Source organism: Egretta garzetta, unplaced genomic scaffold (assembly GCF_000687185.1).
Source record: "Egretta garzetta isolate BGI_Z169 unplaced genomic scaffold, ASM68718v1 scaffold336, whole genome shotgun sequence".
In the NCBI taxonomy this organism is placed as follows: Eukaryota; Metazoa; Chordata; class Aves; order Pelecaniformes; family Ardeidae; genus Egretta; species Egretta garzetta.
Window position 1 is genome coordinate 346348 of NW_009259966.1, and position 26580 is coordinate 372927.

Sequence of the window (26580 nt, forward strand, 5' to 3'; positions counted from 1 at the left end):
CATTAAGTTATTTAGATAGAAGAAAGGCAAGACATTTTCCACTTTCACTAGTTACACTACTCATTTTTTCATGTGTATATTTTTCTGGCTAACAATCAAAAATACCAGCTCTTTGTATACCTTTTATCCCAATGCAGCTTTTAGACTAGTATTAAACAGTCTCATGAGCAGCAGCACTAATAGATCTGAGGGTCCACTAACCCAAATGTTACATTTCTGTGTGCAACTTCAATCTAGCACACTGAGTTGTCCTTTTCCTAATGCTAGGAATTTCAACCCAATAGCATCTTCAGTTGCAGCCTTTATTCCCTAACATATTTTCGCCTTCTTCACCCTTCAGTGCTCCCCCTGCTTACCAGCTGAGAAGGTCGCTGCACAGGTCTATGGCTAACCTGAGGGATGGACTTGGAGACTTTGGCCTCCCAGCAGGTCAATCAGTACACACCCATGGATCAGGGAATTTCTTGAGCCCAGGTGGAATATTTCAACTTAGTGAGAGTACTTACTCTAATTCTCAATTCTCCTCCACCCCAATTTTCCCTCTCACACACAAACTCTTACTCCCTTATTCCCCTTGTGAAATTGCTTCAAAAAGGAGGTGGAGACAAGAGCATTATACAAAGTTAATGATATCTGATATAATACTCCTGTCTACATGACAAATTATTAGAGAAAAAAATGCAGAGGTGATAAACAGTATTAGAAACAAAATTAAGCCAAAATAACATACTACTTTGCAACACACTTCCTAGAACTGACTGAATGACAGAATGGACATTCATTACATAGGTTGTTCAAAGTGTATTGCTGTTCAGCGTCAGACCTGGCAATATCTTATTTGCTTCATACTGGCAATACATTATTCAGCTAAACATACAGCTCTTGAACAAATACTGTCTAACCAGCTTTCCTATATGTGCATATATGCCTATATATGTGTTCCTATATTATTTATATAACAGATACCCATGCTTTTTATTTCTTAATAAGAAACCTCAGGATACTTATTTATATAACAGATCCCCATGCTTTTTATTTCTTAATAAGAAACCTCAGAAACCAACTTTCCCTTTAATCAGTCAAGTTACTTAATATCAAGAGAATATGACTTTGTGTATTCCATTTTGAAAAAGGAAAAAGCCAAAAAAACCACATCAAACCCAGCCAACGAAAAAACCAACCAACCAACCCGAACACAAAGCACAGAAGTGAAACAGAACTTTTTGACTGCTTAGGACACTTTAGGACTGCTTAGCCAAATCTAAACAGAGAAAGCCTTAAAGTTGTGCAAGCACCGGTAACAATAGCCAAAACACTGGTATGTTATCAAAACTATTTCAGCTACAAATCCAGAACAACACAACACTATGCAGGCTACTATGAAAAAAGTTGGCTTGCACTTGGCCACAGAGGAAGTTCTTTATGTATGTGAATCCAGCTATCTCCTGATAAAGATTAAGGCTAGTGCAAAACCCATGCTAATGTATTAAAACAAATATCACAACAGTAGGAGGCAAATAACAAGGTTAAAATGCTGATGGTCTATTGTCCTTACAACTCTGACTTTTAACAAACCACCTGATGGTTTTGTAATGCTCAGGACTGCAAAGGAAGCATTTAGAGAAAACAAAGAGTATACAGAAAATCTGGAACCAAGAAAAAAGCAAAACCCTTCAGACTTACGTTTTTCTTTCTGCAGGACAACTCCAGACCTACTTAGTCCTTATTTTATCATTTTAGCAGCAGGGATGAGAATTAAAACTCACTAAAGCAGCTTAAACCCCCAGGTGATATCAGGACTTAGGTTACTGCTGGAAAGATACCTTTGAGCTTTACCTCCACCAAATGTGTGCTGAGCACTACTTTGATGCAGGTGATTTCAATAATATTCTGACCTGAATGTAGTCCATGGAAGTTTTACCACTGATATCAGCAGAGCCAGGATTCCATGCAGTGAGTTAGTATAATTTAGATTAGTCTTGTAACTTGCTCAGAAGCTGATTCAAAATACAGTGAAGTTAAAGGGAGCTGTATTGAATCAAGTTTAATTCAATTAATTATTTAATAGTGTTTAATTAATTTTAATGAAAGCTAATCAGATTTTTAATGTTTTACTAGGAGGCAAACCTTATTTCACTCTAAAAATTGTATTATGTCAAGTTTGATGCTATTATGAGATACATTTTAGAACTCTGCATACAAGTTTATGGTGAGAGGTTAGTTTTTTTTAAGACTGCTTTTGTTTTTCCATGAATAAAAGGAAAAAAGAAATAAAACACCAACCTTAATTACTAAGTTATAGAAACTTAGTTAGGTTAAGTGGGTAGGATTTCATAAACTACTGCCGTCCCGTATTGACTAAGGCAGCTGAAGCATATACACTTCTAGATGATCTTGTAATATTTGCCCTTTATTAGAGTTGGATGTCCCTTGCAGGTCTAATATCCATTTTATTAAAGTTCAGCAGATCAGCAGTAATTAGATACCTCGCATGTGGGTGGACAATCCAGTTTTCGGTTATTGGAATTTAGAATAGATATTGCTTTGTTCTAACTTCCCAATTGCATTCCTGTGCATAGCAACTTTTTTTTTTTTTCCCTTTTCTTTTTGAAGCCACTGTATATTAAAACTTTTGGCTAATCATGTCAGAAAACAGAATATTCTAATGGTTTTCTGAAAATATATTTCCTATAATTATGCTGTTATAGAAATCATGCTATAAACAAACTAAGATTAAATGCTTCTCATTTAAAACCAGCTGATACTAAAATAGTCTCAGCTAAAACAAAAATAAATTTGAAGCTGTGTTCCACAGAAAAGGGTGTTATTGGACAATGTGACTTAGCTCCTACAAGAAACTTAGTAAGGGCATTTAAGAGACAATAGCTTAATATCACTGGTACCTAGTAAGGACAGAATGCTCTCCCAAATCAGAAATAACCTTCTGTTGATTTCTATGCCTCTTCCTGTGCAAGTCCAGAATCTGACTTTGCCATTAGTCCTTCAGGACTGGGGACGTCAAAATACAAGTACTGTCTTGGTGTACAGCCTTCTGCTTTCCCTCCTTCCTGTGTGTATTCATAAACTACGCACAAGAGACATCAATCATTTCTGGAGGTTTTGCAGCTCTGCTGTACTGTAAGCGTTAAGCAATAGTCCAGATGATATCAGCTATGTACACTTTAAACATCCACCATACAATTAATTCAGACAGTAAATAAAGCCATATAAATTAAAATAAGCTTTAATGATTCATAAAGTATACAAATATGGTATATTTGTATAGTGGTGAAAGGCAGAAATTTGTCAGAGAATGAAATCAGATAGATTTATTTTCAGATGAAAGCAAATAAATGGGTTTGATTTTTCTCTGCTCGTCTAAATTGAAGTTTCTCTTCCTGAACTGTGCAAAAATTAAGTTAACACCTGAGTCGGCAAACTTCCAAATCAGTCTTAGAATTTGCATCCAGGCCCTGGAAACATTATGGCTGATGGTTCTTGGGCATTTTTGCTTGCCTTCAGCATTTAAAATGTTTTTCACTGTTTCAAGAGGTTATTCATCCTCCACAGAGGCCTCCTCTGATCTTTGCCACTACAGGATTTTAATTCCTGTTTGAAGACCAACGGGCCTAGGAAGTTGTTTTCAAAAGGAATTGATAAAAGTCTTATGTAGTCTCATTTAGGGAGACCTGTGTCAGAAGAATGGGAAGAGATGGAACATCTCTAGGCGTTGTTTTCTTCAATTCACAAAAATTAGCACTGGTTAACAGGAAGGAAACTATTTGCTTTATCTGCCACTACCACATACCCAATAAACGTATTTCTAGCATGACCGACTAATTTCCTTGTACAAAAGCACTGAAAAATCAGACAGCTTCTAAACACAAGATGTTCCAGTAGGCTTTAGCAGAGAAAAATCACCAAAGCTGGATAGTTACTTTTTACAAAACTTCATTTGCCTGACATTGAAGAAGGCCAAACAGGGGCCAAATTTATTACTGTTAAATAACATACATATGTTATGAATTAATTTTGGCTGTTTTAGTAGCTTAGACACAATATGTCCTGGGAATGTCTACCGTTTTTAAAGAATATTATCCTTTTATCACATTTTATATGAAAACAGTAGACATTCCCAGGACATAAAGAATATTATCCTTTTATCACATTTTATATGAATATACTTAAGAAATAACAATGCTTTTATGTTTTTTACACAAGGATCGAAATAGTATCTAGTCTATAGAAAAATAGTTATTATCGTGAAGATGCAAATTCAATAATGTATTTTTAACATTTCTGCATTCACATATTCACATTCATTAGAAGCAGGTCCTCAGCTTTTCTAAAATATAACAGGAAGAATCAGTGCGGGATAGCACTTCCCAAAGCAGGCTCATCTTTGAAGTTCAAAATAAATTGATAATTTTGAGAGATGATTTTCTTTTATTCACAAGTGAGTTTAAATTAATTTTCAAAGTAAATAATTTTAAAAATGGGTAGGAAAAGTTGAAATGGTCTTGCATGAAATACATACAATATTTTGTCATGTACATTAACAATTATATAATCACAGTCTTAATTTGGTAAAAAGTATTTCATAAGAACATGATAATATCTGATTAAAATTGTGGCAAGTTAACTGTAACCATGTGTCTAAGTGCTTTCCTGAGTTGGTTAATAATGTAAGACATATTAGCTTGTGCTCCTTGCATCTACTTATTGCTTTTTATTATTTTGTTAATAGGTTTCTCTTAATATAACAGAAAGACAGATAGGAACATTCCCATCAATAATAAAATGGAAAGTAGAATAATTCACAGTACTTTACATTTTACAATTTATCATTTATATCTTAAAAATTTATTTATAAACATTTTCTTAATGTGTAAGCATTAAATGGATTCTTGCATGAACTGTATCTCAAGTAATAAAGCAGACATGAAAAGTATTATTGATATTATCCAAGAGTGTATGCAATCTTTCTTGAAGGACTGACTTTGGTAAGGCCTGCCACAGACTTCACATGTGATCTTTATACAGTAATTAGATCAAAATCTCAGAAATTACTCAGGCAGCTAGCTGTCAATAAAATCAACGCGACATGGTTGCCTAAAAAAGGAGCTGAAAGTTTAAATACCATCAAGTCTCTGACCCTTAACCTTTATGAGAAAGTTCATCTAAAAATTACACATTCAGTTTAATCTAATTACCAAGGCTCCCTTTTCAGTCAGAATAAAAAGGTAGATGAAATGGCTCCCTTAACGGAATTTCTATATGCTGATCTCAGGAAAAAAAAAAAAATCATCTAATTAGTTCATTATCTTTGAATGCTTTTGGTTAAAGGTGAGATTAATCTCACCCTGAGTGCTTTATTTTTCTATCTTTAACCAAGGATAGTAAGGCAGAGTTCCTGTGCCTGGGGGTCAGGTGCGGAGGAGTCCTTGCCTGGGCAGAGGAGAGGTCAGTCTGCCTACGCTACCAATATCGGCCAAGGGGCAGGGTGACACTTCCCTACCTCACAGCAGCATTCTTCACTGTGGATGGAGAGGTATTCAAAATATGTGTGATGTCCATATACATGCTCACATGCTAAAAGCAGAAAAAGTTTTATCCAGCACTGGCATTTTCCAGGATCCCCAAACAACTGCATGAACAAGACGTTCTAGGATACTTCACCTGTGGAGGACACAGATAAAAACATTTGTCTCCAGAATATTAAATGGGAAAGACCCAGCTTCTCCCCTCAGGAGTCTTCTCCAGTCCTGAGCTTGTACTCAAGGAGTCAGACTAAAGGGAGCACTACCCCTGTAAAAGCTGTGACTCCTTAAAACACTGTCTTTCTGGGAACCAGGTGCTAGGATCGTTCTTAGTGGATCCTGTGCCGCTTATCAGAAAAATATAGCAGCTGTTTTGCAGGTTCTGACTAGGTATTCTGGCTCTCCATTTTACAATGAATTTGCTCCTTCTTGAGTCTTTCCCTTAAAAATGTTTTTCTTCTGGTTAGCTTCTAATTCCTAGGATCTCTCAACCTACATATTGTGCAACAATATGAAATCTGATTAGAAAACAGGAAAAATAAATTCACACTGAGGAAGATCAATCACTGCAGCAAGTTGCCCAGGATGGTTGTAGAACCTCCATCCTGAGAAAAAATCAGTGCTTAATTGGGTAAGACTCTGAGCAACCTGATAGGTCTTGATACTTGCTTCTAAATCCAAAGCTAGCTCTGCCATGAGTGGGAGTTTGAGCCAGATGACCTTTAGAAATCCCTTCAATCTATGTTGTTTTATGATTCTATGTTTCTGTCTTTGTCAATTTTTAGTCTGTTATCCAACTCAGCTCATGTTTTAATTTATCAATTAAAAAAATTATGAAAGCTCTTTACTTTTGAAATCAGCTCAGAATCACTAGTATTAGGAATATCACTGCCTGACTCTAGTACACATAAACATTAACTCATACATAGCTATGACTGTGTTTCAGGTAGGAGCATGCAATTTCTTCTTTATCCTGGTCCCTGTACATTCATCATGCATTCATCTGATCCCTGTGGTGACTCAGAGTAGCGTAGGATTTCTGCCAACTATCCCATGAGATATTTCAGAATCTCTCTCTCTCTCATATGCAGAATTTCTCCCAATTTCTTTACTTCAAACTTATCAAAACAGTTGCGGTTTTTTCTCCCTTACAGACTAAAGAATTACCAGTGCCTTAAACTCCTGTAGAATAAAGTACATCATTTGATCTAAAGATGTTTTGTAGGAATTTTGGGAGAATTTTATTTTTTATTTTTTTTTAAAGATACTTTCAGAGTAAGGTAAGGTTGTGTTTTTGTTTTTTGGTTTTTTTTCACCCTGTCCTGGCTAGCAGAACATGTATAAGTGAATGAAAGAATGAAAGCTGAAATAGACTTTAGTTTTTACAAGGATAGAGCAATTGTCTTTCAGGGACTCCCAATCAATGCCAATTTTAAATCTGCTTAGTGCTTCCAGTCCTTCAGGTATTTGGGGATTCTGAGGTTTTCAGAGGTTAATTATTAGAAATTATTAATAGGCTTTAAAGGAGATTTTATTTCATATAAAATTGTTGCTAAATTGAAACAATGTGCAAGTTTTGAATTAAAAAAAGCCCACTTTCTACTTTGTAAATTCGGTACACAGCCAGAAATAACTGAATTTAACCCAAGAAAGAGAAATCTGTTTTACTTTGAACACTGATTAAACTTTTTCTTTCTTACTTGCTTAACCCCTCCTTCTTTCACTTGTTTGTGAGGCTGGTCCTTGTGAACTGTATCAATGATATAAATAAGGTTTAGAAATATTTCCAATTTTTTGGAAGCCAGCCTGTCTTAAAAAACACAATCTCAGTGTCACTAGATGCTCCATTTAACATCACCAAATGGATTAAAATAGCATTAGACTCCATGTTAAAGAATTAAGAATTGACTGCCAAATCATGTAAAAAGCTTTTAAATTGAGAAATCAAAAAGCCTCCTTCCTCTGTCCACATTTTTAGTTGAGTTTTGTGGATCTGGTATCTTTTTCTTCCTGTGGTGATCTGGATGTATAAGATTAATACCCAATAAAAGTTGTCTGTAACAAAGGTAAATTGGAAATAATTAAGAGGATATGGCAGGTATATAAGATGTAGCTTCATAGAGAGATAGATGGTATCCTGGGAAGCAATTACCCTGGAAAGGATTTAAAGGCTGTGAGGATTAGGCAGTAACTAACAAGAGTCCCCAGTGGAAATAGGCTGCACAAAGGGCTAGAGATGGATGGATATACAAACCAAGTAATGAGAGGGATGGAGGAATGATTTCACCTCAGTCTGTGGCATCAGTAAGACAGATGATGTAACGCTACATACCACTTTGATCCCCATAAATAGCGACAACTGAGTAACAACAATTGAGTAAGAACAATTCAGGGCCTGGGGAAAAAAAAGCCTTTTTATTAACTGGAAAACCTCAGTCTGTATAATTTCTAACAAAAAAAAATTTGTATCATTATTGTATAAGTAGCTACACAAATGCATACACAGAGACAAAATGAATATTTAAGAGCTCTTTAACCTACTCAATAAATGCAATTTATAAATTATGAACTAAAATACATAACAGTGGTGGTACCGAATCAGTGAAAGATCTGGAGCCTTCATCTTTCAACAGCTTCATAATCAGACAGGGTCTTCCTGAACTATATGCTTTAATAAAACATAAACTACTGGATTTCGGATAAAGCTGACATTCAATGGCCTAAGCATACCAGAGTAAGAGGAAAAGCAGCCCAGATCATCTCATGTTCTTTTCTGTCCTTAACCACTATGAAGCTGAATGCCTTTACATATTCAGAATATTTTAGCAGTTAACACGGACTTTCTTAGAAAATGCCTGCCTTAAAAACAGAAAGGATAAAACATGCACCATAGTTAACTGAATAGTGTGAGGTAGTATGAGACTTGTGATGACAGGCCTAACGTGTATTTTCTGTGGAAATGGTAAGCATCAGTGAAAAATACGTATGAAGAAATGTGCAAAACTCTTCAGCTGTGAGGGGCATGATCCACGGAGAGGGCAATTTCTTCCTCATCGCCCTCTGGGGACAGAGAAGGTTGGGGCTTCATGGGCTCCATGCCATCTCTTGCCTGCCTTAGTGAAGGAGGGTCCTTAAGCTATAAACCTGATTGATGAACAACATTGATCCTAAAATAATTCCTACTTCTTGTTTTGCTGCACATTTTAAGTGGTACTTTTCATTCAGATCATTTCCATGATCTTGTTTGTGCTACAGTCCAAGGAGCAGTTTTTTTGTACATGTGACATAGGTGGGCACCGTGTGGTAAGGGGAAGGAAGAACAGCCTGGCGTGGAGCAGTGAGCTGCAGAGGGCTTCCTAGGTCGGTCTTCCTGCTAAAATCACCCACTAGGGAATGATTGCCTCACAAGCGGAAAAAAAAAGTAAATTAATTGATACCTGCTCTAAGGTTTATTTAAAAAGCTATGGCCCAGTGATTCTATTTTTTTCCCCAACCAAAACAACCAGAAGCAATGTCGCCATAACATAGAAACATTATGGAGTTCCAGTCCTTGATATATAGAAAAATTCATGAAAGGAGCTGTAGTAATACCTAAAGCCCAACATCAAAGCATATACAAATCATGTAAAGGAAAGATAAACATGGCTATGCTTTTCTTTCTGTCTTTTAATATCTTTTTCAGAGGTGATTTTGAATTTATGCTTTTGCATCCATATTCCATCTCTCCCTGAGTTAGTATTAGTGTTGTACTTCACAACTGGCACTAAGTTTCTAGCACCCTTTCTCTGACTCTACATCTATTTCTTCCTGTTCCATTTAACCATTTTTCTACTTCTTAAAAAACAAAACAAAACAAAACAAACAAAACCCAAAAATACCCTTGCACCTTTCCTTCACTTCACAGTGGTGTCCTGTGCTTGTGCCCTTTGGTAAGTGCAACAAAAATCCTTACTAGAACTCCTCTCCTTTATTACACATGCAGCACTCATACAAACATTATCTTTTGCTTGATCTACAGAAAGTTATTCAGCCTCCAGAGAGAGACAAAACAGAACACAAAATGTTCTGCTAAATTCTGTGGGAGACCTTTTCCTTCTGCCTACTAATCCATGGCTCTAGAATATAACCACACCTTTGCCCTTAAAATACCGGTGTTGCTGTCCCTGCACAGAAAGAGTCAGACCCCTTTTCCAAGGCAATAGGAAAACTGGTGTAAACTAGTCAATGCATTTGGATTATGTAGTCTCCCCTTTCCAGCTGTGCTGTATCCAGTCTGTTCACTACAGCAGACGAGATGAATTACTGAAGAGCAACACCACATACCTCTGCCTTGCTCCAGCTCTAGCACTCACAAGTCTTTCCTCAGTAACTCATTAACCAAGCAGAAAACTACCTAGTTATACCATTAAGTAAATTTTCCAATGGGCTAATTAAATTAGCTCATAGAGAGGTCCCATGAGCATGAGAACCAGCACAAAATAATCATCACCTGTGCATAGTTGGGATGAATGGTGGCCCAACCAGGACCCTCTCTTCTAGCAGCAACAAGAGGAAAATTGTCACCCTGCATCTCAATGAACTATATCCTGAACAAGATTGATTTAAACACAATTCCTCCATCCTTTTTTTTTTTTTTCCCTTGCAATTTTAAGTGGTACTTTTTATTCAGATCATTTCAGTTATCTGAGACAATCACTGAATCATAACAGGAGTGGTGTAAGCAGATCCCATTCCCTGCTACTCTTGCATGTCCCCTTGCCATCATCAGCTCAATTAAAAAAGTACAACTGCTTGTTCAGCCACAAAATGAGAAATGGAACTGGATTAAAGATAATCCAGCATAAATTTAGAAAATTGTTGCTTTTCATTGATTCTTATCTTTCGTAAGGAAGAGAAGTGTCACTGATAAAGGATCTGTAATAAAATGTAAGCAAGGTTGTTTAAAATAGATTTGCATCATTGTAGCCATTTAATATCAATTACACTTAAAAATTGACTATTACCAGACTGATCCCAATGGTTTTGAGACACTGGGGAGGGGGGAAGGAGGGGGGAGGAAGGGAGATAGAGGTGCCCAATTTTTGTTATTTTAGCAATGAGAAGATTAGAGATTAAAGCAAGGGTTTTTATCCTGGTGTAAAGTTAGCTCTCTCCTGACATTATGGAGATGGAGACAAGAAATATACTCAAGTCAGATTCCTTAAAACTAACACGGCATTCAAAACATATGTTCTTTCATTGTTAATTAATAAGTAACATAAATAAAAATCCTTGGTTGACTTCTGATAACCAGAGATTAATGACTGAAGTAGTTTTCAGCATATCAGTCCATGATTAAAAAGTTTAGAAAAGCAAACTTGTAAACGACACTGTTTTAATTAATTCTGGCTGCATTTTTTTGCAGTTTCTGGTTGTAACTGTAGCATGTGTGTACGTGGATGTGGCTATCTATGTGTATGAGAAGGAGAAACTCAGATATAGTCACTTACATTACCCTGTGAGTTTATGCCTATAGCAGACCTCCAAGAGCTCAATATGCCAAGATGACACTAACCGACCAAAGGACACGTCTTATCAGACACCCATTCATTTTTCAATTGCTACTTCCTACCTTCAACTGATTAAAAAAAGCTACAGTTTTATCTTAAAATTACTGTTAATTTATCTTGCTTTGAACAAGCAGGAACCTAAAAACCTGATGGTCACATCAGTAACCCTGTGATTCGGCTGATTCTTAAAGAAAAAAACCAAATGTGTTTTGCTTCATCTGAACGGTCAAAATAATGAAAGACAATTATAAAAACTGACAGGTAAAACCAGTAAATTGCACAAGTAATAAAATTGTCACAAGGGAAAAGACAAGAAGGAAGATTTAATGAGACAGAATGGACAACTAAGTAAATTATTTATGTGAAGTCTCCATTCAGACACAACATGCTTCACTATCTTTCATTAAGCTTTGAAACTGTACATAGGCCTGAGCTGCTGTGCTGGATGTCCTCGCTGTTCTGTCTTCTTCCCTAAGTGCATGACATTTATTGCAGACTAATCATGAGTAGTTGTTTTACTGATAATTTATTGTCTTCATAGTGTTGGCCAATACTGATAGACTCAGTCTATGCCCAACAGATGATTACCTGGTGAAAAACCTCTCTATAAAGAATGATAAAGGGATTTTTTCCTGCATAAAGATCCGAGGTCTTCAAAGAGCATGGTTCAGCTGTTGAGCATACAGTCAGAAGATATGAAACTAGATTCGGACTATTTTCACCCAAGTTATTTACTCTTGGGTAAAAATATATCCAGCTGGATTTGAGGGGCTAAAAAAAATACATGCCAGTAGCTCCAAGGGCATAGGTAAGCATATAAATGCTTTATATGTGAGTTACTGAGAACTCACAGAATATACATGTCTTCTTGGATGGAAAGATGGATAGAGATTGGTTCTGTAGATGTAATGAAACCAATGGTCTTCAGGCTCTGTTTCCATTTCATTTGATTCAGATACCTGACGGGCAACCTTTCATTAGCAAAAGGCTGGAGTGATCAGCTAGGCTTTACTATGTCCTTTTGGCTGAAGAACTAACTCATTCACCATTTTAGATTTCCAAGCACTGGCATTTTTTTTGTTGTTTTTTTTTCCTAGTTATATGAAAGAAAAATTGGCAAATTATTTTAAAGGAAGGAAATAATTTAAATGAGTTATAATTTATTGCATACTGAGTGTTCCAGTCATCTAGATTGAGGGGACAAGCCAGAGAGAAATTTGTTGCTTCATTCTGATGATTGCTTGACTTTTCTTTCTAGCTCCAGGAGCTACCTCTGTGAGACATTTTGCGAGTGGTCTGAAGGATGGTTGGGAGCATGAAATCTACCGAGTAGACTGAATACCCATTTCCAGTATTTCATGGAAAACTAGTGACCATTTTATTTCTGCAGTGCTTCTTGTCAAATGACTTTGCCTAGAACACCTTTATGAATTAAAGCAATTCTAAGCAATTTCTTTAGCCCAGAAGCACGGTGAACTGCCAACACAGAATACATCACAAATTTTACATAGTGTGTTGCTAGTCTTTAGCAAACTGACTCCCAAATCAATTACATCTACTGGCAAGGAAGCCCTAACACTCTAAATAATTTAAAGCGCAAACGGTGTGGCATACAATTCCTTTCATCAGCAGCAGGATTGATTTCACCTTGTAGTATCTCTGCCCTACAGAAATGGCTTTTTTAGTTAAGTTTTCAAAGTTATCACAATAAAGCAGTAAAATCTGCAGCATGTAACACAAGTTACATCTGTTCTTCTCAGATTGGATAGACAGTCATTAGTCACAGTAAAAAATTATTGAAAAGGCAGCATTAAACACTTTTTTCTATTCTCCGTTAGAGATTGCAATAAGAGTTAGTAGAAAACACTTTATTTAAAACATTGATAAAGTCTAGTACTTATTCAAGATGAAATTCAGAGGGAAAAGCAGATTATTTCAGAGTACATACAAAGCTTAGTTACAAAAAATTAATTCAATTTCATTTTGTTAATATGCTTGCCCAAATAACCTAAGCAAAGTTGATATGCCAAAGAGATCTGTATGGGTCACCTATGTAGATCTGCCTTTTTTGAACTTATGGGAGGACTGTGAGCTCTTTATCTGAACCCAGTAGCTAGTAAGCTCAGGATGGTTTTAGTTTTAATGGTTATGAAAACATTCCCCACTCTCCTTTCTCCTTCCCAGATCTATATATCAGAAAACATCTCAAACTAAGAGTACCTTTTCTTAGTGTCATTTCCCCATTGTTGTACTTGGCAAGCAAGTGTGAGGAAAGAAAAGTTCCAGAGCTACTAGAGGTTTACACAGCATATCCTTTAGATCAAAATCAGCTTTCTGTGGCTACTTTGAGAACATACTACCCCAGCAGGGAATCCGCTTCCTACAACTAATCTAAGCAGATTTGAGGAAAAATTCTTTAATTTGCACTGAAAAAAATGTTGCTTTTTATTAAACCCATAAAAATTGAACTAGCTTTTCAGTTATAGAATATGCAATTGGTTTCAGCAAATAAAGGACAAATGTGAAAAAAAAAGTTTACCCACTTAGCTTTAGGATTACAGTCAAGGGCATTCTAACAAAGTACACATTTCTGTGCTTATGGAATAGCCTTTGAAAGCTGAATGGTGAATATGTTTTACAAACACGTTCTGGGAGTCCAGAAAGAAATAGATTTCATTAAAATTGAATCTGTATGGCTACCTATTCCATTACTAGATCAGAAGGGCTGATATTCTGTATGCATAGATTTTTTAAATATTAGAGATGTTTTTGCAAACCTTGCAGATGGTAAAGGGAGTCCTTGGACAAAGTCAGACAGGAATTTTACCAGAGAGACCTCATTTGCACTATGTATAGTGGTCTTTATTTCTAGACCAGTTTGCCTGCAGAATACCATAATTTAAATCAAATCTAAGGTATCCGATTGTGGATGACATTCTCTCCATTGACTTCAATTTTGAATCAGGGCCTTTATCAGCAACTTAACAGTAGTTCAAAGGAATAAAAACCTGAATGTTTAAAAAACCACCCCCAAACCAAAGGGGGTTATTCAGTCACTTTTGCCAGGCCTTTAATTTTATTTTCCTACTTGTCTTCTATTTTATCTTATGTCTTTCAGATCCCATGCTGCAGCATCCACAGTGCCTTTTAGGCTTAAAACACCTGAAAGAGCAAAGCTGATTTTTTACCTATACATACTGACATAAAAGTCTACTGTCCTTGACTAAAAGACCAAAATCAATCCCTATGCAAAATCCAAATAATGAAATATATAGGAATTACACAAAACTGCGCATTCATGTACAGGCCAGTGCTTCCGTATAACCGTGTATACGAAAGTCATGCTGCATGTCTGCCAGCTCTACTTTCTGGGTCAGCTGAACCATGTTGTCTGAAGACCTGTGACCTCTATTCATTCACCATAAATACACAGACCTTCCCTTTATTATTCTGCATAAAGGGCCAAAACAAGCATTGTCCAACAGCAAAAAAGACGACACTCTACATGCCTGCAGCTTTGACTTTTGCGTAGATAGACGGGCTGCTTAGGTCAATGCTCTGCTATGCTGCCATAGCAAACCAGAGTGTAAGTTAGGATCAAACTTCATATTGAAATATGATTTTAGCCATATGTGTCTTTGCGATTGCAGAAGGAAGAGATGTTCACAATTGGCTCAAAGGTAGAGCCTCATAAAATTATTGCTGTTGTCTTTTGTTTTTCTGAGAGGAGGAAGAGAACAAAAACATAAAATGAGTCAGTTGGGCTTCCTGCCCAGTCCTGGGTACTCTGTTTTAAATAAAATACCTGTCAGCATCTTTGTCAGTTGTCAGTGTGAAAGGGGACCTTACTGCCTGAAAGATGACTGCATGTTTTCAGTGCACTCATCATCTAAGTCTGAGAAGCTTTTTAATTTCGCTGGATTTTCATTAAAATCAGGACCATTTCAGTTCTGTCCCCGAGGGGTTGATAAATGCATAGCTGTTTCCAGAAATTGGTTTTCAAATGTTTGTTAGCGCAAAAATTGTGATCTTGGAAGAGGCTGCAATGAATCAATCCCAGTTTTGGAGAGTAAAAAAAAAAACCTTTGGAAGGAGTTTATTTAAGTCTTTTGATCTCAATAAACTCCATAAATACATTAAAAAAATGTTTTCCTTACTCTCATTATTTTTGTAATTCCTTTATTTATTTTTCTCCTTCAAAGCAAATATTCTTTCTACTTAGAAAGCATAGCCAAAAATTAATATGATAGTAAGTCATGCCTCTGAAAGGCATAACTCTACCTGTATTAACTGAGAATGTATCCAAAAATAACCAATATAATTTGTAGTTTGTGGAAAATACCTCTTTACCTCTAGTTCATAGTTGAGTCCTCCGCGAGAAGAATTGTCTCTGATAGAGAAAAACCTACAAATACATTTGTAGGCTACAGTTTTTTGCATGCCTGGTCTGTTTGCTGCTTATCACAAGATGAGTACTTTGAATTTTAGCTAAGTGACAGAAATGCCATTGCTGTTTTGGTTTACTCTTATTTAATGAGATTTTAATAACTAAGCAGAATTTGAGTTGTCTGATGGGAAACCAAAGAATGCCTTACATCATCTGGATTAGATGTTCATTAGAAAGCAGTCTTCTCAGGACAATACACAAGCATTTATTTGCTCAAGCAGTATCTTTCAGATGAGGTATAAAGTGGCTTGAAATACTCTGGGTATCAAAGGTTTTGCAAGTGACAGTCTTACTCTACTGGAGAAAGACAAAGAAAAGAAAACATTCTGCCATTGGAGAGGAAGAGGGAAGATGGTACCTTCTTGTGCAAAAGCTATCTGTTTTGACTTGTTTGTGGGTTTGTTTCATGGTGGGTTGGGGGAGGTTTTTTATAGCTTTCTGACAGATTCAAGAAGTTAAAAATATTTCTGATTGCATTTTGGGTCTTATTTAAATATATACTTACTGAGACAAAGGTTGTTCAAATTAAAATACTTTAAAAAATTAATGCCTTATTCCAAATACTCTATTGCTCTAAGGTAAAAGACATTCTTTTTAGCCAGTCTTATAAAAATACAGCAGTTGTAAGAGACTCAGTCCAGTAATTTAGTTGCAAATTTTGTTCTTCTTGCTGTGTACAGAATTTTGCTGTGAAGAAATTTAGCTTTAGCTAAATAGGATTTTTGAGAAGGTACTTAAATTCTGCAGGTGATAAGAGCAGCTTATAGTTGATTTTTTTTAGAATAAAAAGGTGCCAAAAATCCTGTAGTGGACCACAGTTGAACTAGAAGGGGAAAACTTATTCCTGGTTTTAATTTTGTCACTATCTTCTTAAAGTTACCCACTTTCAATCTTCTCTAGCATGCATGTTTCCCATATCCATGCAAATGCCCTCTTCTTACGAATCTCACTAAGCTTCTGTAATTGACTTTCTCTCACAGCAGCAAATTTGACTGACTAATTAAATGTTTTGCAAAATGGATCTTTTTTTTCCAATTTGAATTGTGTTGTGTTTCAGTTTCATCGACTATTCTGACAGTGTATAAAGCAGTATCTGATTTATCTTCTTTATCTCATCCTCCTTTAAATTTATGTTCATACAAAGGCTGACTTACCCACCAGATGCATTAATTAGCAGGAACTGCATTTTCAAAATCATATAAACTTTCTCAAAGTACACAATGGATTTAGAGAGTCCTACTTGCAAATCGTCTTTTGTTTTGTTTCATCCTCAAGAGCAGCTTTTTGGAGGTTTTAGCTCCTGAGACACCATCACAATCCATGAGAAGAAGATAGTGCATTATGTCATCAACCTTTACAGAGAGTGTTTTTCAAAAGACCAGTTTTCAAGTTTTCAGTCAAATTCTTCTGCTTGTTTGCTTTCAGTGTAAATAGTATTGCTGTTCATACTCCTATAACCATAACACACATGACTAAGACAGTAACTATTGTTCTCTTAATCTACTCTTCTGTTAATAAACAAAAGCATCTATATTTTTTTTAAATCTACTACTTAACTACATGGTGTACACACTACTGAGAGCCCTTCTCATGCTTAACAACACAGCAAATACGTCAGGTGCAGCAGCCAACAGGGGAAACAAAATACTTCTTATCTGAAGAGGTAAAACCAAAACAAAATAAAGCATTGTGTAAATTGTTAATAATTTGCTTTGGAGTTATGCTCTTTTTACAGATATAGGCTACAGTTTTCTCACCTGGGGATTCACCTGAGGTTGTCAGAATCAGCATGTGAATGCAAACTGACCAAATACGTGTGATCTGACCTCAGGTGTATTAGTAAAATTAGATTTCATGGGGATAAGTTCCCCTTTAAATGGAAACTGCCTATATCTTTTAAGTCAATAAACTCCCTCAGGCTAACACCACCTCTGCTGCATAACCTTCAATTCTTCACTTGAACTTCAGAGACAAGGCTTGTGAATTACTGCGCAGATGAATAATGATTATTCACCACAACCATCTTTCCTAAAAAGCAAGTTGTCTCACTGGACAGGATATAAATATTGATAAAAGCCGTCATTGCAGATACCAGTGGCAAGATCAGAGAAGTGAGAAGTAGCCACAACCTCTGTAGTAAAGCTTGCCTAAGGGGAAATGATACTACCTTGTCCATGATTAATCTGTGTATCTATGATAAAGGTAGAAAGTAAATCTCGGTATTCCAAAAGGGAGTAAATTACAAAAGTTTTTGATATGGTCTGGTGTAGTTTGCATTTGTGGGGCAACCATTTACTTTACCACATCCTCCATTTTAGATGTAAAATGGAGTTTTAAACAAACAGAAAAATCAACAATCCTTTTGTTCAGCTGGACTTCCACCTGAAAGGCCAGGGTGTGTTTAAACAGCACCTCTGATCATGCATCTTACAGCTAGGTTTAACACAGGAAGGCACACATTGCACCTTGCACAGATTTCAGCAGAAGGCGCATAAGTAAGTGGCCATCCTTTGCCCTTCATCTCCTCCTATTGCATTCTCGCCTCTCCTCTAGGCTCTGGATCCTGGGAAAAATTTGGAGCCTTCTCAAACTGAAATACAAGTAAGAAATTCCCTTCACTCAACACTGCATCCAGTATCTCTTCCCCCCTCTCCTCCTCAAAATGCTCACTAATACAAGGATGAGTCAGAGACTCTCACAGGTTTCCCCACAGGAAAATGAAACACTCCAGCAGGAGCTGTTACTGAATTCCTTACAAACTGGTTGACAAAATATTCTTCAGGGAAGTGGAAGACCTAAGTTTAAATCTTCTTTTTCTTGTCTGATTCAGGTATTCAATCCCAAACTTTTTAATCTGAATCAGTTCTGGAACTGAATCTTCATAGCTGTGTGATGTAGTGTATAATGGATATGAAGCTGAATAATTTTAAAAAAAAATTAAATACTGGTTATCAAAAGATTTGTAATTAAAAAAAAGTCTACCTCTAATCGAGAGTTAGGATCATGCCATGTATGCATGCTATTGTCTAAGGACCTTAGCCCCTCAAACTAATAATTTACTGTGAAAAATATCTCTTTCAAAGCTCATTCTTTGCTAAACTGGAGAAATAAATGGCAAGTTGTGTCTTTATGCCTTTACTAGGTACAGAAGAAAGCTGGACTTTCCATACTGATGATACCACTGATCTGCATGTGCTGATTGCTATCCTGGTTTGGAAAGTGAAATTTAAGAAGTAATGGATACTGGTTTATGTTCTGGGTAGCTCTACAGGAAGGAGGGGTTCCAACAGAGATGGCATCAGAGAGTTATGAGCATCTCTAGGCATCAGAAATTTATTCTAACAAGAGTGAAAGTGTCGTGAAACAGGATAACATTAGAAAAGACCAAGTACGTTTGGATAGTAGTAAGCAAAACTAAAAACTATGAATGAGGCTGGATAAAATTTCAGATATGTGGAAGATCAGCCGCAGTTAGCAGTATGATATCAGTTGAGGTGGTGAGCAAGAGGCACCATTATTTCTATGCCAGTTTGACTGAGTCATAAAAGCCAGTATGCTCTCATAGAAGCAGGTCTGTGTTTCAAGGGCACCTACATCTCAGCTTCCTGGTAATCTCAGACACTTTGGGTAGTTTGAATTAATTTCATGTCCATTACTAAATTGGGTTTAAGCTCTGATGTTCTGTTCATTCAGCTGTATAATTGTAAGAAACATCTGATCTTGGTCAGAGTGCCTCAGTGTTATGTCTCAGTAATGACACTGTGTCAGCTGCGTGAATTTATTGGAAAACATATGATACTTGCAGCTTTGTTGCTGATAATCCTTTTCCATGGAATAATCTTCCTGTCCTAAACTTTGTTCTGAAAATCCCATCATTTTTTTCAGCTTCTTCTAAAGACTAGACAACTTTTTATCAATTAGAATAGCATTTCATTACCAGGAGTTCAGAGGGGAAGAACAGGAAGGGATGGCTCACACTTAAATGAGTTTGGCATGGGTGGAGAACACTAAATTACAGGCTGTTTTAAAATGAAAAGAAAAAAAATTATAGAGCACTTAATAACATTTTGCAGTACAAAGGGATTCATGACTAACAGTAAAAAACATCTCAAAAGGCCTGGCAATATGAAATTATATAATGATATGGGTATATAGGAGAAAAATGCCACTGAAATAATGATTTATACAGATTTCATTTTTGCACGGACAAAATGCTTTATATATGCTGGAGTCCACTTATAAACTGGGACAGCATGCCACAGAAAGCTTTCCCCTGTGTTTAGATATTGCACCATGACTCAAAACATACAGATAAGTTATAAAAGCCAGATATATAGTAGAAGAGGATGAATGAACACACCAAAAAAAATTATCATGCATAATTGTAATTAAGCTGAAAAAAAGACACAGCTATCATAACTGTAGCGTGCAGTAAGCCATGTCTGATTATTTTATTTTTGTGTCTAAATATTTTCAAATGTTCCTTAACTGTTCTCAAATAAAAATATATAAAAATAATTACTTTACATACAACATCAATAGTACAAATGCCTGGATTTGGTCCAAAGAGATATTCAATTCAATCCAATAAGTCTGTACAAGAATTTCCTTATTTCTGAAGCCCTGATCCCAGCTCTTGGGGCTAAGACCATTGGTACTTCTGTGTGCCAGACAATGCAGGCATTCTTGCAAATGACCCACTGATACGAACTTCTCTGCATTTGTATCCTTCTACTGTTACTAACTTAGGGAAAATATTAAAACCTATGTTCAAAATGCTTTTTTAAAATTAATTTTTATTCTGTACACAAAGGAGTAAAAATAAAGTTTGGGAAGAAAAAAAATTAAAATGTTAGAATTTCCCACAGGACAAAAATTCTGAATTTCACTCAGAAATGCAAGTATTTCCAGTAGTGGATAAGACCCTCATCCAGCCTGTTGCAGCTGATGCCCTAAGAGAAATAGGTTGGACTAGATGAATTCCAAAGGTTCCCTCAAATCTTTTCTTAAAAATTCTACATCATAAGTGTGAGAAACGGCATAAATATTTGCCCAAATGGCTATCAGCAGAGAACAACAGTAAAATCTAATACATAAGTAAATATTTTCTCTGTGACATGCCTTTCTCCATTTACTGTAAAACATTTTCCATAGACAGAATCAAAGGTTTTAGATTGTGGACACACAGTTTACCAATGTTTTATTTAGAAGAACTCTCCCTATTTGCCAGCTGGAACCCAAAGTGGCAAAAACAAGTGTTAGAAGAAAAATAGAAGAACAAGAGCTGAGACCTAGTACTGAGAAGGTAGATTTGAACAGCTAAATCTGATAGAGAAGATACTAAAGCTGAGATACACTTCAAAAGCAAAGATGAATTCTAGAGTGAAAGAAGAGATCGAGTAGAAATTTGTATTAAAAAAATGATTTTTGGAAGCATTTTGAATGGGTTTAAAGGAAGTGAGATGGAAACAGTTATCAAGGCATCAGGCAATAACATTTTTCTGTGACGATTAAGCACTACCTATTCTTTTCTCCTTACAGTTGTCTTTTTGACTTGTTGCAAAATTTTTAATATTGTGTAGACAATTAACCATTTTGATGAATCCCTAACTTCTGTAGTTAAAATTTAGTTCTACTTTTCCAAGTTTATAATGGGTAATGATTTTTTTTTTCTTCTCATTTTTACTATACTTTATATGAAATTGTAATAAATGTAGCGTACCAGATGCACTTGCAATGGTTTTGCAGATGTTAATCACAGGTATAATATAAAACAAAACTTAGATTTAATACATGGGGATGGATTTGCTGTCTACTCTGTTCATTTACATATGCAGTTGCAATAAGCATAAAAGAGAGTTTGATCCAAATGTTTTACATTTGCATTGAATTTTCCATAATTTCACAGAAACACAGCCATTGACTTGCCTGGTTTTCTTTCTTGTTAATCTATGGTTACTCTTTCTTAATCCATTTAATATTTAAAATGAGGAAACATTATTGGGGTTTAGTACAGTTCTTGTCTCCTAGCAACAGAATTTCTTCTTAAATTGATCTTTGTCATTTTCTGTCGATTGTGTGAAGCTCACGTAGCCTTTTTACAGAATTCCAATATAACTTAGCCCTAACTCAATTTGTATGTTTGAATTTTTATCAAAAGATTAATTTAGTTCCTGAGGCAGCCAAGTGACTATAACATTAGGTGTAATAAAAAATTAGTCCATTACCACATTAACATTTCAATAATCTATTTAAATCAAGAAGTGAGAAAAAAGGGTATTGTGGTGGGTTGACCCTGGCTGGATGCCAGGTGCCCACCAAAGCTGCTCCATCACTCCCCTCTTCAACAGAATAGGGGAGAGAAAAATATATCGAAAGGCTCATGAGTCGAGATAAGGACAGGGAGACATCATTTGCCAATTACCATCATGGGCAAAACAGACTCAGCTTGGGGAAATCAGTTTAATTTATTACCAATCAAATCAGAGTAGGAGAGGATAAAAAAAAAACCAAATCTTAAACCACCTTCCCCCCACCCATCCCTTCTTCCTGAGCTTAACTTCATTCCCAAATTCTCTACCTCCTCACCCCTGAGCAGCGCAGGGGGATGGGGAATGGGGGTTGTGGTCAGTTCATCACACCTTGTTTCAGATGCTCCTTCCTTCTCAGGGGGAGGACTCCTCACACTCTTCCTCTGCTCCAGCCTGTGGTCCCTCCCATGGCAAACAGTCCTCCGTGAAATTCTCTACTGTGAGTCCTTCCCATGGGCTGCTGTTCTTCATGAACTGCTCCAGTGTGAGTCCATCCTTTCCCTGGATTGTAGTCCTTCAGGAATAGACTGCTCCAGGGTGGGTCCCCCATGGGGCCACCAGCCTGTCCAGCAAACCTGCTCCAGTGTGGGCTCCTCTCTGCATGGGTCTACAGGTCCTACCAGGAGCCTGCTCCAGCACAGGCTTCCCGGGGGGTCACAGCCTCTTTTGGGCATCCACCTGCTCCAATGCGGGGTCCTCCATGGGCTACAGGTGGATATCTGCTCCACCATGGACCTCCATGGGCTGCAGGGGAACAGCCTGCCTCAGCATGGTCTTCGCCATGGGGGATCTCTGCTCTTGAGCCTGGAGCACCTCTTCCCCCTCCTTTTTTACTCACCTTGGTGTCTGCAGGGCTGTTTTCTCTTACCTCCTCTCACTTCTCTCTCTCTGGCTACTGTTCCACAGCAGGGTTTTTTTCCTTGTTAAGTATGTTATCACAGAGGTGCTACCACCATCGTTGACGGGCTCAGCCTTGGCCAGTGGCAGACACAGGGAAAACTTCTAGCAGCTTCTCACAGAAGCCACCCCTGTAGCCCCCCTGCTACTAAAAACTTGCCACGCAAAGCCAATATGAGAATTCCTTTGAAAATTTACTAAAAAGTAATTTTGGCAACATATTTTTAGGCATGCTTCTGAATACCTATTTACAGGTGGAAATTAGTTTTTCTTTGCAGTTTCACTTAAGGTCAGATGAGCTTAATTTAAGACCCTAATTCTTGGTCTAGATTAACATCTTGCTAACATATCAACATATATAACACAAATGGTGTAAGAAACATGCTGTGCCCAGAAAAGTTTTGGAAGACCCTGCTGGCAGTCATTCTGGAGCAACTTGATAGGCATCTCTGTCTGGAATAGTCCCAAAGATGTACTGTGTGAGCTAAGTAGAGCTCTGCTCCCTTGCTGCATAAAATCTTATGTTTAGAATGAAATAAAATTACAGATGATCAAGATGATGGGCCCCTGACAACAAGCTATGGATTTGATATACAGAAATTTGTAACCTATGCTATGGTTCAGTAAATTCCAACAGGGACTCACTGACAGTAAAAGGTTAAAGAGTTAAACACAAGGTGTTAGTGAATTCAGTCTAAAAGTTATACTGGACCCTGCCCATCCTTCGCCTTGTATGAAACCCCCTGAGACATTAAACAGTACTAATTTGCTTTTTTAACTGATACTTGTGGGGGGGAAAAAAAAAAAAAAAAGAAGAAGAAGAAAGGCTGTGTGCTCAAGTACTAACCTCTGGAAACACAGTTCCTGTGAGTGTTAAGAGCAAGGTTTATGAAATGTAGTCATCCAGTAGATTTACAAAACATGCATTAATAAAGTGACACTTGACCTAAATGCAGGCAGGTCTGTATATTCCTAACTGACTTTCTTTTAAAATACGACCTAGTATTTTTCCATCAACACTCTTTGGCCTAATAAAACATATTACTTCTATCTAATTTTACTATATATTAACTGTGCTTAATACAAATGCTTCTCTTGCTTTAAACAAATCCTTAGGCCATCAGTACAACAGTAATATTAGACCATTTCGGACAAATTCCATCCAATAACTTACAAAAACTAAATTGACTAATAAAATTGATATTCATCTTTGTGCTATTGTACCAAAATCAGTTTCACATAGCCTCAGCCCTTAAAATGGATTGAAAAATCTTCAGGACAGGCCTGATTGATATACAAAAAAGGCCTAGGGACAGTTCCAGCAGAAAAATATATTGGTACTCTCCTCTCTATCATCATTCCCCCTATTATGTTCTTCCCCCTGTACAAGATAAGAAGGACTACCAAGAGAAGGGCACCTTTCATTCTTGGGGTCACTTGGTGCTAGTCTGCCCTGATGAAAGAGTCAGCACAAATCACCTAGAGGATTTGTGTATCACTTTAATTAGGCTGAGAATGTACAAAAACAAATACCATGTTTTTAATGCACTAAAAGGAAGAAGAGACATTGCACAATTGCTGATTGTTTCATGTTGGTGTTCTATCAGTGACAGTGTCATCTGTTGTGGTAGTGAGTTTTGCTTAAGCTTTAAACAGTAATGGAACTAATTAATTGAACTAATTAATTTCAGAAGGACAGAAAGAGAGAGAATTTCCCAGCTAACCTGCAGGTTTATGCACAGAGCTGTTAGCTGTCATTTGGAAAAAAGGGAATAAAAGATTAAATCAAACACCTTAGAGTTACTTTTCTTCTAAGAGGTATTGTCATTCTTCCAGAGGCTCCTGTCTTCTTTAACTCTGTATAAAATACAGATGGTTTCATTTTATCTATTTGGGAGGCACCTCAGTTCACACATATATGCCCTTAAAATTGCATTTGGTGACTTGTGGGAGCTTTCCCCATTGCATATATCAGCATTTATTATCTGCTTGTTAAGGGGAAAAAAAAAGATGGGGAAAAAAAAGACAAAAAAAAAAAAAAAGAAAAGAAGAGCATAAAGATCAGAAAGAATAAAGGCTAGATTAAAAATGAGTTGCAAGAGTATTGGGTCTTTCACATTATGTCTTTCACAAGACTGCACCTTGTCTTCCATACAACTCTGAGGGTAAATGCAAAACAATGGCAAGCATCAGGGATCATATTGGCTAGAAAATTCCTGGTAGCTAGACAGTTTTCAACAAACTGCTAAAAGCTTTGTCCTGTGCCTTCAACATGAGGAGCAGACTGAAGAGGATATGGTTCCAGTTTTGACATACAACTGTGTTTATAAATGAATTCAAAAGTGTAGAAAAGAAAGACAAAATTCAAGAGATGTTTCTGGGTTCTTATTGCTTATGAAGCCAGTTCTTTCATCCACATATTCAGGGCATCTGTCTTATTCTGTGCGGGTCCCCTTGAAGGGAAACATTAAGGATTTTGACAGAAAAACTGAAAAGAATGGGATAAAAGAAAATAGAGCAAATTTCTTAAAATATAATTTAGGTGTTGACCAATGGCCTTTGTTCTCATTTTTCTTCTACCTTCAGTACTAATACACACACATATATGCAATGTAATACAGATATTTATCCATGTTATAGCTGGATGGTTTCACATCAGTGTGATCCTCCACCTTGTGGTAAAAACAATTGGGAAACATTAATTCGAATTTATTTCAGTTAGCAGGATTTATTGCCATTGTATATAAGCAAGAAAATGCGTACATAAACTGTCAGCCTAAAATATAGTATGGAGACTGCACTTCATCAAATATATGTGCGTTACATGTCATTGTTTGTTTGATTTTGTCCATTTTCCTTGCTAGTGGACAATACAGATAGATTACCCCACAGGTGCTCAAATAGCCTATGGAGTCATAAGGGAAGGAAAACAAAGGTGCACAGATGCTTTCTTTGGCCCTAACAGTGTACATAACTTGTAATAGAGAAAATATAGGAAAGTAAATGCTTTAAAACTTTAATTTGACAACATGACCAGCATTATTACTTAACCTATATTCACTTAGAAATATCTTCCATATTTTTAGGGATGGGTCAATACTTAATACTTTTGCTTCAAAGTAGCCTTTACTCTCAATTTACTCTCAAACAAGTGACGAGAGGCCATTTCCTTTCCATTTCCTTCCTTTCCTTTTTTTCTAGTACACATAAATGGTGTGGTTGTATTCTCTGTTCATGAGCAAAGGTGGTGAGCAAATGCAGGATTTCTCATGAATAATCTTGTGATTAAAAAAATTAAACAAACAAAACTGTATCCTTCAAATGTATTCATAACCCACTTGCATTCACTAAGCTTCCTGCACCATATGCTTTTCTGAACTAATGTGCTCAGAATACACTGATGATTCAGTTCAATTGATTTCTGGAGTTTGAAAAAGCCTAGACAAATGATATCCTTTGCAAAACTCTTTTTGAATCCCAAATAGCCTGGAGCTGGGTAGCACTGTTCTGGGGGAAAAGTCAAGAGGTGGCCTACTTACAAATTCCACAAAACTGAACAGCCTTGGATCTTTTCTGAAAAACTCTTTTATTCCAGATCATTAATAGAGGAGACTGGGCTGGGGTTTTGTTTGGTTGGTTTTTTGTGTTGTGTGTTGTTCTTTTATTTTTTTAATTTAATGTAAAGTCCTCACCCATTTAAATATTTTCTATAAACTTACCTGTTTCTGGAAAGACTGTAGTTTGGTTCTTCATCAGCAACCTGGCCAGTGGGACAGACTGTGCCTTAGCAACCTCACTGAGATGAACAAACTGGGGAGAGGCCAGCCAAAAGCCAC